Source organism: Podarcis filfolensis, assembly GCF_964270895.1.
Source record: "Podarcis filfolensis genome assembly, chromosome: 6".
Taxonomy (NCBI): Eukaryota; Metazoa; Chordata; class Lepidosauria; order Squamata; family Lacertidae; genus Podarcis; species Podarcis filfolensis.
This window is the reverse complement of record NC_139609.1, coordinates 89,985,208-90,004,229: the sequence shown is the minus strand read 5'-3', so window position 1 is coordinate 90,004,229 and position 19,022 is coordinate 89,985,208. Positions and strand designations below refer to the sequence as shown.

General features: G+C 45.5%; 1 long non-coding RNA gene across 1 annotated transcript in view; it reads right to left on the bottom strand.

Annotated features, from left to right (window-relative positions):
* The window catches only part of LOC310764894, a 101,495-nt gene extending 96,379 nt beyond the window's left edge, over window positions 1-5,116 (bottom strand). The window contains exon 1 of the long non-coding RNA XR_014549330.1: window positions 1,536-5,116. This is a non-coding gene — a long non-coding RNA (uncharacterized lncRNA). The remainder of the gene's footprint in view (window positions 1-1,535) is intronic.
* Between the last annotated feature and the right edge of the window lie 13,906 nt (window positions 5,117-19,022).

Sequence of the window (19,022 nt, the reverse complement as noted above, 5' to 3'; positions counted from 1 at the left end):
AAACAAAAATAACTTTTAAACCCAGCAAAGGCGGAAGTTTCCGAACTCTGATTAGCCCTAAAAATGCCATCCGTGTTTCCAAAGCCGTCCCGTTGCTCAATATGCCTCTATCACGCAAGACGCATGCACATATCCGCACATATAGATTTGGGGTGTGTTTTCTTTCCTATAGGATATCGAGGTCCGTCTTCTATGTGGAAAGGGAGCCTTGCAAGCAGGCGAGGAAGGAGGTCCCCTAACCCTGCTTCTTTTCCCTCTTCTTCATCTTCTTCTTCTTCTTTAAGGAAAAGAGAGCTTGGGAAATGAGAGCGAGAGCCCACAGAAGTGGACAGTGAGCTTTCCTCTGCTGTTGCCTTTCAAAGCCCATACCGCAGTCAGCAAATTGAATATTTAATGTCCTCCTGATGAACACTTCCACCTGCTGACACAGGCAAAGTGACAGAACAATACACGCGCTGGAACACGACCATCAATTGACTCCCCAGTCAGTCTGCCATGTCAGGCATTAAATTAAAAAGAAAGAAAGAAAGAAAAAAGAGCAAACCTTTCTCTCTCTTTTAAGACATCCACACACACATGCACACACCACATTAGCGCCATTGCGAAGGTCCGTACCTGAAATACATACTTCTTTACATTCCATAGTTTGCGAGGTTCATATGGGCATATAAAGAAGTATGTCTCTCAAGCAGGTAGTTTTCGGGATGGGCATCTAAGAGGCTCGCCAGGTAGAATCCACAGCGCAAGGAGGTCTGAAAAAGAGCAGGCTTCTCCGCCTTGCCTCCCCATCCCACCAGCTGCCAGCTTGCACAGACAGAGATGTCCACCTACCTTGCCTCTGACTCATCTCTGACCATCCACAGAGACCTCTGTAGAGGCACCTTCTACCCCTCCTCCTCCCCCCACAAGAACAGGACAGGACAATACAGTGTGCAGGAAAGGGGTTTTCAAGCAAATTTCTCAACAATTAATTTCCCCACATAGTGGCACAATTTATTTCTTTTAAATATATATATATATATATATATATATATATATATATATATATGCAATTATAAACAGTTGTCTGTGTTAATCCAAAAGCCAGCACAGATTTGCAAATCCACACACCTCAAGAAGGATTTTTTTTCCCTTTTAAAACCATATTCTAGAAACTTTCAGCTATCATAAATATGCCCAATGCACATTATAAGGGAGTGAAGAAAAGGTTTAATTTCTTTGCACATGCACTCAAGTAGAACATATATCTTCCTTCCCTGTCGGCATATTATATATAAATACAGTCCATGCTGGCTCCCTCCTCCCCACCCCCCCAACACACTTTTAAACAAAAATGTTCAGCACATCCACAGATAAAAAACAAAGAGTCCACTTTATATACGTAGCAAATCAACACATTCCGTACAGCGGGTGTAAGACAGCTCATCAGATGGAAAGAAGAAGAAAAAAGCTCACACACTCAAATACAGGACAGACCCCCCCAATTTAGTCAGTGCAAAAAAACCATAAGAAAAAGGAGGGAGTTTCTTTCTTACCTCAGGTGTCCACTGATATAATTTCCCCCCTTTTTGTAGGTCACCGTAAATGAGTCTCAGCCTGAAGGATAGGAAACCCATAAAAGGAAAGGGCTTGGGGGTTTTCCCCCCCTCTCTTTTTTTTGGTGTGGAGGGGGCAGTGGAGATGAGTTTTTTCCCCCTCTAAAGTATCTTCTGGTTGAACTTCGTGACATTAGAGGATGCCCAAAATAGACCTGAGGACAGGCGAAAATAAGACAGAGAACAGGAGAAGCCCAAGGTGGATGGGTGGATAGAGCTGTTGAGTGTAGGCCGGAGTGGAAGTCGGAAGAGCTGCTCCTCGGAGGGTGTGTGTGTGTGTGTGTGTGTGTGTGTGTGTGTGAGTCTCCATGTGTGTGAAACCTTGCCTCTCCCTCCTGTTTGCATCAGGCGGTCTCTCTCTCTCTCTCTCTTCACTGGTTACCTCACAGCCACTCTGAGCTTTAAAGCCCCCTTAACAATGAGGTCCGAGTAGCACCACTGAGAATGACGAGTGCACTGAATAGGAGACTATTATGAGCAGGATTTAGACATCCAGCAAAGCAGGAGGTCACACTGGGTGCATAATGCTCGTTCAGCATTGCTGTAATGGTGCGCTTCGCTTGCCCACTCACCTGCTCCATCTGACGGCTACCTCTCTCTCTCTCTCTCTCTCTCTCTCTCTCTCTCTCTCTCTCTCTCTCCCTTCTCCCTTCTCCCTCCCTCCCTGCCACCAGCCTGAGCCATGCAGATCAATACCAATTTACAGGCAAATGCAGAACGGCTGCCTTAATGTTAATGAATTTTACCATTTCTCACAGTCTTCTAATGAACCCTTTAAAGAGGGTTTAAGTAAACTTAGCAAGTGGCAAACTAAGCACTTTGGAATACTTAATTGTATTGATGGGTCTTTGCAACCCCACCCTCACAACCTCCACGGTGCATTTTAAAAAACGCAACTGTGTTTTTTTAAGCATCCCCGTTTTCTCTAGAATCTTCAAATCAGTGGTATTATTATTATTATTATTATTATTATTATTATTATTATTATTAAGCAAAGCAGGCACCCTCATTCCACAAGTCAGCCAAAGCAGGAGAGTGGTTTTGTCTTGCTCAGATACATTGCATCATTTCTGTTTGAATATCTTCTACTACTACTATTCTTTTTTAAAAAGAAAGCAAGAAAGAAGCAGTAACAATATAGCAATTTGATAATTCCTTCATTTCCCTAGCTTTTCTTCTACACCTTCCCCGCCCCCTACCTGCACCCCCAAAAAGTATTCATTTCAACTGCGGCCAATTTCCTACGGTCTGGATTCAACAGAAGGGAACTCCCTCTGGTCTAAATGCACCAAGGCAGTGGAGTTAAGTTGACTGAGATGGAGATAGCGAGAACGTGTCCTTTGCTCAGAACCCAGCAGCAACTACCCAGGGGGGCGGGGAAAAGAATCATTCTTATCCAGAGCCACAGAGGCCTTTGTGTGTCTTTCTCCTTGATCCAATAATAAAAAGTGCCACGTAAAAAATAGCCACAAGTGGATGGCGACAACCCACTGTGTTTATTTGTCTATTTGTTCCCCTCCCTCCCTCATTAAAATTACTGCAAAGGACACTTGGTTGCCTCCCTGACTCTTCCCTACCTGCCTGTACCGCTTTCTCCTCACAAATGGAGCATTTGCTAATTGGCAACTAGGGGAATTCCCTTTGCGAAAGTGCAAAAGGAAAGAGCAGAACCCTCTAGATGCAAAAGGGTTAGGGGACGGCAGTTCCTCTTTATGAAACAGCACAGAGGCTTTGTAGAAAAGTCACCTCAAAGTTTTCAAGTCTGGCTTTGGATTAATTCAGTAGCCATTTGCTGCCGTTGCAGAGGTGCTTTTCTGGGGTGGGAGGAGAGATGGGCAATTTGTGTTACGTTCACTCTTTGCACAGGGTTTATTATTGCCCAAAGTGCTTGTCTCTAGGTCTTTTCCCTTTTCTTTTAGCACAGCAGAATTATATAGCTCAGCTGCTGCTTTTACATTTAGTCAGGGTTATTTATCATTTTCACACCCTCAAGGGTAACAGAGGGCAAGTGTAGTTCCTCACGTTCATCTAGAGTGCTCAGTTCATTGATAGTGGGGAAAACCCTGCATGATAAGAAGGCGAAGGAGTGTGCAGAATATCTGGGGAAGAAAGGCACACTCTCTCTCTTCTAAAACAATAATTATAAGAAGGAGAAGGGCTGAGGAGGACACTGAAGTCAGGGTGAGAGTTGGCTGCTTGTGGGTGTGGTGGCATAAAGGCACCACACGCCCACCTTCCATTCAGAGCTTAGCTCCTCAACCCCCAGAGAGCCAAACTGCCAGCCTCCAATATTTGCAAAATGGCCATCTGCGTCCAAAGGTGCAACATTCCGGAGGAAGTAACCGGTGGGAAAGTTGCAAGCGAAATGGAAGGTTACTAAACCTGCCCTGAAATTGAGTGCCTGTTTCTTATTGGCTCGGTTTTCAATGTTAACAATGGTATTCTGAGCAAAAGGAGAAAAGGGGGAAAGAAAGAAAAAGCGTGATAGAGCCAGTTCTGGAGAAACAGAGCAATTACAGTGACAGCTTCTCTGACTACGCAATTGCACATTATTGCTGAGTGTTGGGAATTCATTCTTCCTCTTGCACACATGTACAGAGAGCGCACTACAGAAGAAGAAATGTGGGGTGGGGAGAGGAGGGAGGGAACATTGAGAGACAGAGGCTGCAATCCCTTCATGCATTAACTCAGGAGCAGTCCTGCTGGAGTGGATGGGGCTACTCCCCGGTGTGTGATCCAAAGATCACAGCCACAACGCATGGAATAAGTAGTCATTATATAGACAGAGATCTGGAACACATGCATATTGGTGTGCTGAGATAACAGACACACAACTATGGTGACACAAATACATATGCATAAAAACACTCTCTCTGGGGAGGCAGCGATCCTGCACTCGCCTCCTTTTGCAAAAGTAATCTTAAGTCTGTGGCGCTGAAGCATTAAACACTGCACATGCTTTTTAGGTATTTATACAGATGATCACTTACATCCTCGACATCAAATCCACAGTGCATTCTTGGTTATTGTGTGACTTTAAAAGTATGCATGGGGTGCCATCTGACTCCCCATACGAAAGATCATCTTCAAGGCCAAAGAAGAAGAAGAAGAAGAAAAACCCAAAACTACCTAGGAGGTGCTCTTAAGTGTAACTTGCATTTCAGTATCTTTGCCTCACCAATGTACCTTTCCTGGCTACGGGCGTTTCTCCCTTCACCCTAGCCTCCCATTTTGATTACCCATAAATCATGCACAGGTAATTAATGATCACAACCTTGGCATTTCAATGGTTAATCACCGCAGCATTAAGATCATGGCAAGTTAGGCTAAGTTTAACCACCTTGTATCTCCTCTCTCTCTCTCTCTCTCTCTCTCTCTCTCTCTCTCTCTCTCTCTTCCTCCCTCCCCCAACTTTTCCCCTCCCCTGGCTCAATATCATTACAGCTTACAGCCACTAGCTTTTAATATCAAAAGATTTCTTTTCCTCCCCCCTCCTCCCCCCCACCCGCACCACCACTTTCCCCAGCTGTCATTAGCCAGCTCATATCTGAATGAGGCATTTAAAAGGTTGGTTTAACCTTGCAAAATGACTGCATGTCAAAGTTCTAGCATTTCAGTTCCGATTATTCTAGTCCACTGCTTGCTCTGCAGTTTAGCCCCCCCCCCCTCTCCCTGTGCTTTTTTTTAAAAATGCGGAGTGTGTGCTACAGCAATAGAATAACAACAACAAGAGGAAAGAAGGGAAGGGACAGAAGAGAGAGAGAGAAAAGAATCTGAAAAATGCCCTAACGCTAACCCACCCCCTGTCTGAAAGCATGCACCGATTATGCCCCTTCTGCCAGATCTAGAAAGCATGCATTTTAAGTGCACACAGAGAGAGACAAGTTGGATGCATGCACAAGGAGAGTTCTGCAGCAGGTCTCTTTAAAACAAAGCTAAGCTTGGTGCAGTTGGAAGGGGGGGGGAGAGAAAGAAATAGGGGGAGAGAGAGAAAAGAGGGGAAGGCAGATAGCAAAAAGGGGGAGGGGGAATTAAAAAAAAAAAAGACATACCAGTTAGAAGATTTTCTGTTGCAGCAGTGGAAGTCACCAGAGCACTAGCTGAAAGCTGAATCAGCTTTCGAGAGTTAGGGATGCATAGAGGAGGGTCATGGAATCACAAGGTAATAATGCGTTGCATGCAGCAGCCGTCAGCCTTTTCCTTAAAGCTAATCTCTAATGCAGGAGGGGAAAGGGAGAAAGTGCGGCCCTGTAATGGTATTAGACCTCACTTGAAAAGAGAGAGAGAGAGAGAGAGAGAGAGAGAGAGAGAGAGAGAGAGAGAGAGAGAGAATTGAGGCAACCCCACCCCACCCCCAGCCATCTTCCACCCTCTCTCTTCGCACACAGAAACACCCACACCCCACACCCCACCTCACCCCACAACAGGCACTACTACTACATCACTACTCCTCCTGCAGCATCTCCGGTTAAAGGTAGAGAGGGAGGGGAAGGCTTGCAAGCTTACAGCTGAGGCTGGAGAAACAGAGAGAGAGAGAGAGAGAGAGAGCAGCAGGAGAAGGGTGAGCAGCAGGAGTTCAGAAGAAGAAGAAGAAACCTCCCATGTGCAGGCAGTCGGACACCTCCAAGTGGGGTGGGGGGGGGAAGGCTGTCTTGTTTCCAGAAGTCTTTCCTGCCCTCTATTCCTCTCTCTTCTCCCCCCGCTCAACACACCCTCTCGCTTTGCCCACCCACCCCAATTGCCCTTCCCCAAAAGGTCAGCCTGAGGTAGAGGTCAGGATGGAACAAAAGAAAGGAAAGAGGATTTGGGGTGGGGGGGAGAGAAAGAGAGATTTGAGGGGGGGGATCTGCACGCACTCGAGAGGTGCAGGGCAAAGCAAGCTGATCAGGAAACGAGTCCACCTTTCCAGTGCTTATATACCCGGCGAAGCATCTGAAACATGCACTCGAGGCAAGTGGCCCCTTCCCCTGCCATTCCCTCCCTGACCATATTTAGTCAACCATGGCAAAAAATAGCCTGCCAGCTGGGGATGGCCGAGCAGGGAGTATTTGCAGTTCAATCCCTGCTCTCAGCCCATTGACTACTAGCCCTGCAGGGTCCTGACTCTGCCTCTTTTTGTATACCCCCCCTTACCTTCTCTCTCTCTCTCTCTTCTTCTCCTCCCCCCGCCCCGCACCCTCCGCCCTCCACCAGCCCGACGTGCCTATTTTTAGCTAGGCCAAATAAAGAGCCCACTCGGCTTACCATTCGCGGTCCATCCCATGGCATCACTAGGCCCTGGCTATGTATGGTCAGCTGTTGCTCAAAGGCTGATATGAACAAGGGACAGGCCGGTGCTTGGCGGTGGCGGGGGGAAGACGACTTTGTGGTGACCACCTGGGGCTCCACCTCTTCCTTAGGTGACCCCCCCATATGGCAGAAGGCCGGACACTTCTACGGTTGCTTGCTTTCTGTGGGAGGGAGGATTTGGGTGGCTTCCCCCCAGCGCCGCATCGCTGCCGTGCATCAAAATGAATATTCCAAATGATAACATTGTTATTTGCTACCATGCAGCAATTAAAGACGCAAGGATCTTCCCCTCCTCTGTGGCATCTGCACATCCTTATCCTGTCCCGGCGCCTTCATTCTTTCCTTTTTCTCTGTCTCTCCTGCCTCCTCCCTGGATGAAAACATCTCCAGAAGATGTGGCCAAGGAATTGGCGAGGGGGGCGGGACAGGAAGGCATTTATTTCTATGAAAATTATGTGTGTGTTTTTCTGTTTGGTGTTAAGGACCCTTGAGTCAAATGTTATCACATGAAGGTAGCCTACTTAGTAATGAACAAAAACATACGCGTTTATACAAAGGCACACACAAACACAAAGCACTTTCAAAAGTAACATTCTGTTTCTACTTGCAACCAGGAATAGGGATTTGGATGGATCTGTCAATTCTGGTTCCTCTTCATTTCTCTTTTTCGTTTTCAATCTAAAGTTCAGTTCTCCACAATTCCACATCATTTCATGATTTCTTTCAAAATAAGTTCTCGTGAAAATTCACCAGCATTTTAGTGCAAAATTATTATTATTATTATTATTATTATTATTATTATTATTACTTGTGCCACGCCCATCCGACTGGATTGCCACAGCCACACTGGGCAGCTTCCAACAGAATATAAAAAACACATGATACATCAGATACATCTGCTTGTATGCATTTTTGCCCAATATACACATTTTTTTGCAAAGCGGAGGTCTCTAAAATAATGCACCTCTCTATATTATTTTCACTTAGGTATGAATTTCTGTGGACACCTTACCAAATTAAATGCATTTTTGTACGCTTGACTTGGCTCTGCAAAATTCACTACAAAATTCAGAGAAGCTTGAATTTCAAGTATGTGAATTCGGTAGGTTCACCTTTGAATGACTAGGACCTCAGAGAGCCGGGTTCAAGTACCTCTTTAGCTGAGTTATTGGGCCAACTGCTATTCCTCAGCGCAGCCAATCTTGCAGGGTTGCTCTGGGGACAGAATGGGAAGAGTACCATGTGTGTCGCCTCGAGCTCAAAGGAGAAAGACAGGATATAAATGAAAGAAATGAATTTCCTCTTACTCCTGGCAGGTGTACTTGCAGTTTAACCTTTTTGCCATATTATGTCCTACACAAAAAGAGAGGACAGAGTAAGTATCAGAACGCTCTCCCTGATTGGTTGTGCTGTGCAAGCTGAACATCATTTCTGCCTATCGCAGTTATTTCAGCATCAAATGGTGACATGGGTGGGCATCTACAAAGGGCCCAAACCATACCTTACCAGTGGGTGCTCTAGACCTGCTGCAACAAACAGGGAGACCCAGAAGGTGGGTCATGGAGGGTATATTGCCCAAGGGCCCTCCAAAACCTGGAGATGACTTTGCTCTCATCTAGCCAACAAACAAAATGGTACTGTACAGGGGGTAGAGCAACAGACCAGGGAGGGTCTTCTCATGGGTAAGGTAAAGGTAAAGGGGACCCCTGATCATTAAGTCCAGTTGTGGACGACTCTGGGGTTGCGGCGCTCATCTCGCTTTATTGGCCGAGGGAGCCGGCGTACAGCTTCTGGGTCATGTGGCCAGCATGACTAAGCCGCTTCTGGCAAACCAGAGCAGTGCACGGAAACACCGTTAACCTTCCCGCCGGCGCGGTACCTATTTATCTACTTGCACTTTGACGTGCTTTCGAACTGCTAGGTTGGCAACAACAGGGACTGAGCAACAGGAGCTCACCCCATCGCGGGGATTCGAACCGCCGACCTTCTGATCGCCAAGTCCTAGGCTCTGTGGTTTAACCCATTAATTCTCATGGGATTAATGGTATATTTCCCCAAGACACTTCTACTGTAATGTATTGCATATCAGGTGGACTATGGATGTCTCACTAGATAGGGAAGAAGACCACCAAGTCTTCCTGTCTCTCACTGATGGACAAAGAACTGGAACTATGGCTTTGGTTTCTATACTTTTATCAATATTTGCATGCGGGTACTGCCATTATGCATACTGTATCTATGGGGCAACCGCGTTGGAATGCTATGTACAGCTGTGGCTGCATCACTTCAAAAATGGTGTTTTATTGCTGGAAAAGATACAGAAAAGGGCAACCAACATGATCAAACAGATGGAGCAACCCCCACATGAGGAAAGCTTTACAACATTTGGAGCTTTTTAACTGAGGAAAGAAGGTAAGTTAAGGGGCAATATAATAGAAAGTTTTATAAGATTATGCATAGGGAATGTGGAGAATTTCTCCCCCCTTTCATAATACCTGAACCCATTCAGATCATCCAATGAAGATGATGGTTGGAAGATTCAGGACAGAGCAGAGCTCTTCTTATGTTTTTATATGTATCCTGAATGAATGTATGGAAGCTGTGGTCAAACAGTTATGGGTTAACAGACTGAAGCTGAAGCCAGACGAGGGTAGTGTTTGAAAGTTCTCCATGGGTCCTCAAGGAAGCTGGTTTACTGTTTTGTCCTCTAAACAAGTTAAGAGTAAATAGCCTCCCCAGAATTCTCCATCCTTTTTTTGTGAATGAAGAATGTGTGCGAAAGAATTGCAGAATATTTAGAATATTATCTGGCGGTGGGGAAAATTCTTCAACAGGTTTGGAATACCTGAAAAAGTTTTTTTCTCCATTGAGAAATTGAGATCTGCTTTATGGAACTGTTGCTAGTTCATATTGGTGGCTGAAGGAAGTGATGGGCTTAGAACTCGAAGGCGTGGGGGCCAAGCCCATTAATTCCTTCAACAATATTAAAATAATACATTATTATTATTAGTATTAGTATTCTTTGGTGATCACTCATAGCCAAGTAAGATTGTCTTCCATGAACACAATCTTAACAATGTGTCCGTAGGTACCTGTGGAGGCCAATTCTGGATCCACACGTCCTTCCGCAGTGGGGACATAGGTTTCTGGGCAGGAGTTGATCACAATGAGGGTTTTCCAAGCATGCCTTCCTCTTAGCACGTTTCTCCCTTTCATTCTGAGTTCAAGCATCTTCAAAGCCCATGACACCTTTGGTAAAGGCTGTTTTCCAATTGGAGCTCTTGCAGACCAGTGTTTCCCAGTGGTCGGTGTTTATACAACAGTTTTTTAGATTTGCCTTGAGAGAGTCTTTCAACCTCTTTTGTTGACCACCAGCTTTCCATTTTTAAGTTCAGAATAGAGTAGTTGCTTTGGAAGACGATAATCAGGCATCTACACAACATGACCAGTCCAACAAAGTTGATGTTGAAGAATCATTGCTTCGACACTGGTGATCTTTGCTTCTTCCAGTACACTGGCATTAGTTCACCTGTCTTCCCAAGTGATATGTGAAAATTTTCGGAGACACCATTGATTTAATCTTTTGAGTTGGAGATGGCATTTATAAGTGGTCCATTATTAAAGTTATGCTAGTTTATCTACAGGCAGAGAAGTGCACCCTCCTGCCCTCTTATGCTCTGTAGATGGTTTTGGTTCCCCACATTTGGAGCACCCTTCCCAGGGAAGCTCACCTGGTGCTCAGTATCTTTCCAAAGCTTTTTTATTAGCCTAGTCTTCCCTGCATATCAGCTGTGTGGTTTTAATCTGATAGCTTTTATTGCTTCTGCTGGTGTCAGTCTTTTGACTGCTCTGCTATAATGTTTTACATCTGATTGCAAATTGCATATATATATATATATATATATATATATATATATATATATTGTATGCTGGCTACTCTGAGAACTGTTGGCTGAATACCATTTCCCCCCACTATGAACAAATCAGATATGCTTATGGAGAGAGTCACTGAGGGCCAAGGAAGGAGCATTTCCCTGAACAGGGGACAAGATTATGTATTGCGGAGCAATGGGGTGACACTCCCTGTCTTTACAATGCATGCCGTGAAAGCAGTTTCATTGCCCTTCGCAGGTGCCAGAATCCAAGGGGCATCAACCAGCTGCCTTAGCAACTGGGGCATATTCCCTGTCTTGCCATTAAACTTCCTGCAATGGGCAGTGAAGGAAGACCACACACCACTCATGTCACTTCAGAATTGACTCCACACTCCCTCCTTTCCAACGGCTGCATCTGTCCATTTCTTCCCCTGGAGATCTTTCATAAGTGTGATCTACTCATGTAAGCCACATAACCTGTAGATTTTGTATCCAACTAAAGCATTGCAGCTGGTTTGCCTGGGAGTTTAAAGGATCCTGGGTCATTTGAGTTAGAGGAGCCCAGAGCAAAAACCTTGCACACTTACCTTCCAATGTTTTATCTTGAGGCACTCTAGTTGTTTTGGTCTACCATGCTGACTTCTTTTTCAGGCTAACCTTGATCAGAATTTATGAGCAGAGCAGAATACTGGCAACCAGTATATGACTTGAAGCCTGGCAACCATATATGACTTATAGGGTTTTCTAGCTAGTTTTACCCTCACTCCTTTAATTTAGCCCCTGCTTCATTCAGTTCTCCTCCTTGGTTCCACTCCCCATGCCCCCTGATTCCTACTTCCCAGAGCCCCCAATTCCTCCTTTCTATGGGCCTCTTGTGGGAATGTTCAGGGAGGCAGGAGAGGATATATTGTTTATTGATATCCCTCCTAACTTGTGCTAGCAAGTTCCTTTACGTAGCAGAGTTTCACATTCCCCTTTTAAACTCACAGCAGATAGCTGGTTGCAGGCTTGTGTAAGCCTCTCACTATTAGGTTCCTGGTAAGTTCCCTTATATCCCTCTTAAAAGAATAAACACACCACAATCTTGTGTAAAGTAAATAAAAGTAATTTACTCACATCCAGTTCACAGCTGGATTCCTGAATGCAGACTTAGTTACAAAGTACAGTATATACATGTGGAGCTATCCCATATGGGGATAATCCCAGCGTCCTCTGTTGGCTGGAAGCCGACAGAGCATCTCTAGCTAAAAAGCTGCTCCAACGATGGAGGAAGTCAAAAGAGAGAAAGAGAGACAGTGTAGCATGCCCTGCGCTTTTGTTACTTGGACAAGCAAGGTCACGTCCACCTCTAGTCACATGCAAAGGAAGCATGTCCTAGCCAGGAGGAGACAGGAAGTTTTCGACTGGCTGGACCGAACATTCCCCTGCATGTCCACTCTAGGAAAACAAGGAATGTTGTACTTGACTGCTACTTATGTATCACATCCCACACCTCTGACCTCTGTATCCATCACTTTCAACTTGGGCACCTCCACTGCCTTAACTTCTGCTTCTTTTTCCCCTTCCCTACCATGCCCACTTGACCATGTCTCTGCTTCCCTTTCTCCTCATTCTGCTTTCTCAACACCTTCTTTCCTTTGCCTAATAAATCTCCTGTTTGCATTCTCATAGAATCACAGAGTTGGAAGGGATACCCAAGGATCATCTACTCCAACCTGCTACAATGCAGGAATCTCAGCTACAGCATCCATGACAGATCCAGCCTCTGCTTATAAACCTCCAAGGAAGGAGAGTCCACAACCTGCCAAGGGAGACCGTTCCACTGTCAAAAAGCTCTTACTGTCAGAAAGTTCTTCCTGATGTTTAGTTGGAATCACCTTCTGGAAAAATTGGCTTGAGTCCTACCCTCTGGAGCAGGAGAAAACAAGCTCGACCCATCTTCCATGTGACAGCTCTACAGATATTTGAAGGTCGAATATACCTGAAGGAGCATCTCCACCCCCATCATTCTGCCAGGACACTGAGGTCCAATGCCGAGGGCCTTCTGGCGGTTCCCTCGCTCTGAGAAGCCAAGTTACAGGGAACCAGGCAGAGGGCCTTCTCAGTAGTGGCACCCACCCTGTGGAATGCCCTCCTGCCAGATGTCAAAGAGAAAAACAACTACCAGTCTTTTAGAAGACATCTGAAGGCAGCCCTGTTTAGGGAAGCTTTTAATGTTTAATAGACTATTGTATTTTAATATACTGTTGAAAGCCGCCCAGAATGGCTGGGGCAACCCAGCCAGATGGGTGGGGTATAAATATTATTATTATTATTATTATTATTATTATTATTATTATTATTATTATTTATTAAGCTATCATATCTTGTCTTGGCCTCCTCTTTTCCAGGCTAAACATGCTCAGCTCCTTCAAACACTCCTCATAAGCCTTGGTTTTCAGACCCTTGACCATCTTGGTTGCCCTCCTCTGCACACGTTCCAGCTTGTCAACATCCGGAATACAGTGGTACCTCGGGTTAAGAATTCGTTCTGGAGGTCCGTTCTTAACCTGAAACTGTTCTTAACCTGAGGTACGACTTTAGCTAATGGGACCTCCCTCTGCCGCCACACCGCTACCACACAATTTCTGTTCTCATCCTGAAGCAAAGTTCTTAACCCGAAGTACTATTTCTGGGTTAGCGGAGTCTGTAACCTGAAGCGGCCAAAACCCGAGGTACCACTGTAAATTGTGGTACCCAGAACTGGACACAGTATTCCAGATGTGGCCGTATTAAGTTTCTATTCAATGATGTGTTTAAATCCCCCACCTCATGTTATTCTTCTAGGGTAGACAACTGCACATCCAAACTTGGATAACGTTGCAGTCCACTGATGGCTAGGTAGACTTTTGAACAAGGATTTCAGGCCAGCCCTCTCCTGCCCATAGGAGTTTGGAATCTGTAATCATGCAAACAGGGAAGAGACCAGAAAGAGGGGATTCATCTAGTTGCTGCTATTACTTTTTTAAATGCTTCTGCACACTAAAGTAGCACGGATTGTAATTTCCTAGAGCGGGAGGGACATTGGAGAAGACTCACCCCCAGGGAAAGAAGTTGCAGATTCCTCAAACGCAGCCCTGCACTTTCCTCTTCCTTTCTCCCTCTCTCTTATGCTTCCCAGTGATACTTCCTGCCAGTGCTAGCAAAGCACTTCTGGAGGAGAAAGCAATCAGACATTTGCTTACGCTCAGACACGTGGAACATCATTATAGAAGATAATGAGAGATGTATTATGCCTCCAGTGATGTCGCAGTTCCATTCTATCTTGAATTTATTGAACTTAGGTAGAGCTTCTTAGGAGGCAAGGGAGGCAATACAGCTTCACTGTCCCCAGAAATCCTTGGAGCAGGTCTCCGCCACAACCGAGTCCCAAGTGGATCTCAACCTCCTCCCGAGCTTAAGAGCACTTTGGAGATTTTTGTTCGCTTGTCATTGAATACCCTGCATTTCCAGTCCCGGGAGATGCCCAAGGGAGTGTGCACAAATGCGGAACACTACAAAACAACCAAACAATTTCAAAACACCCCAAAATGAAATGAGAAAATACAGCACTCGCAATAAGAAAAAGAGGAGGTGTGGAATGGAACATTAAAATCTCCACGTGCATCTTTCCAGCACACCGCGGGCTCATGTTAGCATGCTGAAAAGGCCCAAATGAAGCACAAAAGTAAGCAGTGATGGAGCCAGGTGGGTCTCCTCCAGACAGGCATTCCACAACTGTGGTGCCACATCAGGAAAGGTACCACCTGGAGTGGTGCAATTATGGAATTTTAGACGGTGGGTCATCTGTTGATGGTGAGCATGTATTATATCACATGAAATTATCTTATATGGCTGTCTTTTTTAGGTGGGAGTGTGTAATACAGTGGTACCTCTGGTTGCGAACGAGATCCGTTCCGGAGGCCCGTTTGCAACATGAAAAGAGCGCAACCTGCAGCAGTGCATCTGCGCATGCGCGGGTTGCAATTTGCCGCTTCTGCGCATGACGTCATTTTGCACTTCTCTGCATGCACAAGCAGCAAAACCCGGAAGTAACCCTTTCCGGTACAGTGGTACCTCAGGTTACATACGCTTCAGGTTACAGACGCTTCAGGTTACAGACTCCGCTAACCCAGAAATAGTGCTTCGGGTTAAGAACTTGGCTTCAGGATGAGAACAGAAATCGTGCTCCGGTGGCGCAGCAGCAGCAGGTGGCCCCATTAGCTAAAGAGGTGCTTCAGGTTAAGAACAGTTTCAGGTTAAGTACGGACCTCCGGAACGAATTAAGTACTTAACCCGAGGTACCACTGTACTTCCGGGTCGCTGTGGGATGTAACCTGAAAGAATGTAACATGAAGTGGACGTAACATGAGGTATGACTGTACCACACTTCAAAATGTGCTTAAAGAAATTTAAAAAAATTAGGGGGGTGGCCACCAAGACACACACACACCCTCACTTTCCTGACTGAGCCTGTTTATAAATCACTTGCACTTTATGGACTATTCCTGTGGGTTCGCTGATGAGATGCCATTTATTTCATTTGTTCATTTTCAACAATTTCTATACTGCTTTATATATAAAAATATCTCTAAGAGGCATACAGAAAACAACAACAGACAACTTATACAACAGCAGAGAGAGAAAGAGAGAGCTCAGACAGTAGAGCATGAGATTTTTAATCTTGGGGTCATGGGTTCGAACCCCACATTGGGCAAAAGGGAGTTGGGCCAGATGACCCTCGTAGTCCCTTCCAACTCTACAATTCTATGATCCCATGAAATACTACAAGACCTCACACTGTAGCATGTACAAATGCTGCAGTAATGCAAATTCTGAAGAAATACAAGCCAATATCAATTCTTTCTCCCTCTGATGCACCTCCCCTCCTAGTATCCTTGAGATGTTCTTGGTCTCCAGCTCTCAGCAGCCCCAGCCAGCATGTCTAGTGGTCGGGGATGGTGGGAGCTTTAGACCAGCGCCATCTAGAGGGCAGCATGTTGGCTAACCTGTGCATTAGAGTCTTGACGGTTTACTCCGCTGTAATAGCGGAACTTTGGGCGGGGGAGCAAAGCAAGCTGGGGAACGCGATTCTTCTGCTTGTTCAAGGCACCGAGGAGCTGACAAGCCAAATAATAACAGCTCCTCTGGAATCTTTAAGAGTACATTAAACAAATATAGTGGTGGATATTTATAGACTTTTAAGAACTGCTGATGAATAAAGAGGCATTTATAGCCTTCTAAGCTGTTAGACTTCCATAATGTAAACGCTCCGAATAGTAATAACAGGGTGTTGGGTGGCTGTTTGGTGACCTCAAAGTCCAAATTGCACACCCCGGTTAGAGAAGACCGTGGACTCTTCTTTGTTTTCTGTGTCTTGCTTTCCTGTTGACCTTGTGCCTAGCTAGGTTAAGCTGGGGTGATCAGGTGCGGAGAAGAGATGCCACCCAGATTCATTACATCTTGGAACGGGATCTCGATCTCTGGGCATTGGGAGGCTCACCTCATATAGGCAGTAAGCAATGGGAAACACCATCACATGGGTTCTCAGGAGTGACTGATGTCATCATGACTTATCAGGAGAGAGAGGAGTGGAGCAGTGTTGGGATCAGCACTGTGTGAATGCACTGGCAGAGCCCAGCGCAATCCTACATTCCCACAGGGTACCCACACTGTGCCAAGCTCCTGATTTCCTCTTCTCCCTTCCTGGTCAGCAACTGCCTGTGTTCCTTTCTTCTGTCACTTGGCAATATAGCCATGGCATGGACAGCATCAGTTTTTATACTTGTTTCAACTTAATCCACTCCACTTAAATGTAGGGAGGAGTTGTGGTGGACCACGTGGTTACCCACTCCCCTCCAGGGGCGGGGGGCGGAGTCCCGCGTTGCGAGGAGGATCCCGGATATGTCATCAACCAGCCAGCCAATCCACTGGCTGGGGAGGTGTGGCCAGGACCCATTTAAATGGAAGCACGAGCCGGAGAGCCTCCTCTTGGCTTGCTTCCTCATTCTCCCACCCGCCCGCCCTAATTTGCGGGTTTTCTTATCTGGCCTTGCTATGGACCTGGTTGGTCGCAGTTGAGGGGCCTGGTAGGAGTTTTTCCACTTGGCAAATTGACATGGGCCATTTGGTTTTCACCTACCTCATGGCAATTGTCACAACTTTGTAAGGTTTTATGGTTAGGCATTGGTTGATCTTATGATGGGGGAGGGGAGGTGTGGCCATCACCTGCCCCTCCAAGCTTAAGGGTATTCCGTTAAAGGAACCCGGGGGTGTGGATCTTGTCCAAAGCCCGGGGCGGGGTTAGGGCCATGCCATGACCCTATTGGGAACCCTGGGGGAGCTTGAGTTGGTTTGTATTGATGGTGCTCCCCCTTCCAGTGGTTTACCCTTATCGGACTCTCTGCATAACGGGCAGGAGTCAGATATAGTCGGGTCAATCCAATGCCTAAGCCAATACCGCTCACATTCTGTAACCAATAAAGCTGTGGCCAAAATTTGCCCAATACCCATTAACTTAATATCCATGTCCTTGTGTCTTATTAATCAACAATGGGGTGGTTACGGGGTCTGGACACGCAAAGGGATGCCTGGTCTTTGTTCTTTGTGAATTCTGGTATTTTATTCATTGCATTTATTGATCCCTTACAATATTATAAGCATACAGACAAACACATGCATGCATTAAAACCAGCATTAAAAAGAAACAAAGAAGTCTAAAAGACAATTGTGCTTCTAAAAAAAACTGGGCCAAAGCATCCCACCTATGCAAAAAGACTACAGATAATTAAAAGCCAAAGGCCTGGTGCCTGGTGCCTACAGGTATGTAAAGATGACACCAGGTGAACCTTCCTGGAGAGAGCTTTCCACAAGTAGGGAGCCAGCACTAAAAAGGCCCAGTCTCATGTTGCCACCCTCTGGAGCTCCCATGAATGTAGGACACAAAGAAGGGCCTCAGATGATGATCACTAGGCCTGGGTCTGCTCAAATGGGGAGAGGCAGTCCTTGAGATTTTGGGGTCCTGAGCTGCATAAGACTTTATAGGTCAAAACCAGGATTTTGATTTGAGCCCAGAAACTAATTGTTGAGCAGTGCCATTGCAGTATGAGCAACATGCAGACTGGAATGTAATTACGGTAACCTTCAGATTTTGCACACCTCTGAATTTTGCAATGCAGTTCTCAGCCCAGAATTCTTTTCTTTTAAGTACCAAGATGCATATTTTTGGATAAAATATATTTATAAATGAGTATCTGGTGAGAAAATAGATTCCAGAAAATAGATTTAAATGCAAATATTACAATGTGTCTTTTTTTTTAAAAAAAAGGAAAAATTCAGATAACTACAGAAACATGGTGGAAAGGACTTCTGAATGAACATACTCAAAACTGACACATGCCAGGAACAGACAGGTCCATCCATCTATCCGCGGCTCCTAGACGCTTTTGGTCTTAGGGTCATAGTGGAAGTGAACTGCTCAGCCTCAGCCCAAATTCCTTTGGATCAGCAGTCTGGCATCGCGACAACCTCTAAGCCACTGAAATGCTAAAGCATTAAAATATATAGGCAAGATTGAACTTTAAACATATTACACACAAGATTTAAAAGAGGCGGAGGAATGAAGAGGCTTTTAATCATGTCAGCGTAAGTTGAACAACACACAGCTTTATCTCCCTGTTATTTGTTTTCACTGTATTCATAAGAGACTACTATCATAGCACTGAGCACATTTACCACTTATCACTTTCAAAGAGCTGTGCAAACAGTAGTCCATCTTCACTCCATTTTTTGTGCAGGATGTGACGCTGTACATGACTGGCCTCACTTTTGGCCAGAGGAGAGGGAACCGAATGAGGCAATGTACCAACAAAGAGCTTTAAAGCCCTTTGTGGCTTAGGGCCCTCGTATTTATGGGACCGTCTCTTCTGGTATGCCCTGCAGAGGACCTTAAGGTCCATGAATAATCATAGTTTAGAGGTCCCGGGCCCTAAGGAAGTCAGATTATCCTCCACCAGAGCCAGGGCCTTTTCAGTGATGGCTCTGACCTGGTGGAATGCTCTGTCCCATGAGACCAGGGCCCTGCAGGATTTAACTTCCTTCTGCAGGGCCTGTAAGACAGAGCTATTCCACCTGGCTTTCAATTTGAACTTAGCCTGATCTTTTATTCCCCTTCATCCCCTTTTTATGAAGATTACCCGCTCTGGGATCCCACAACTAATTCTCCCCTGGTCTCCTCGCTGGCCCA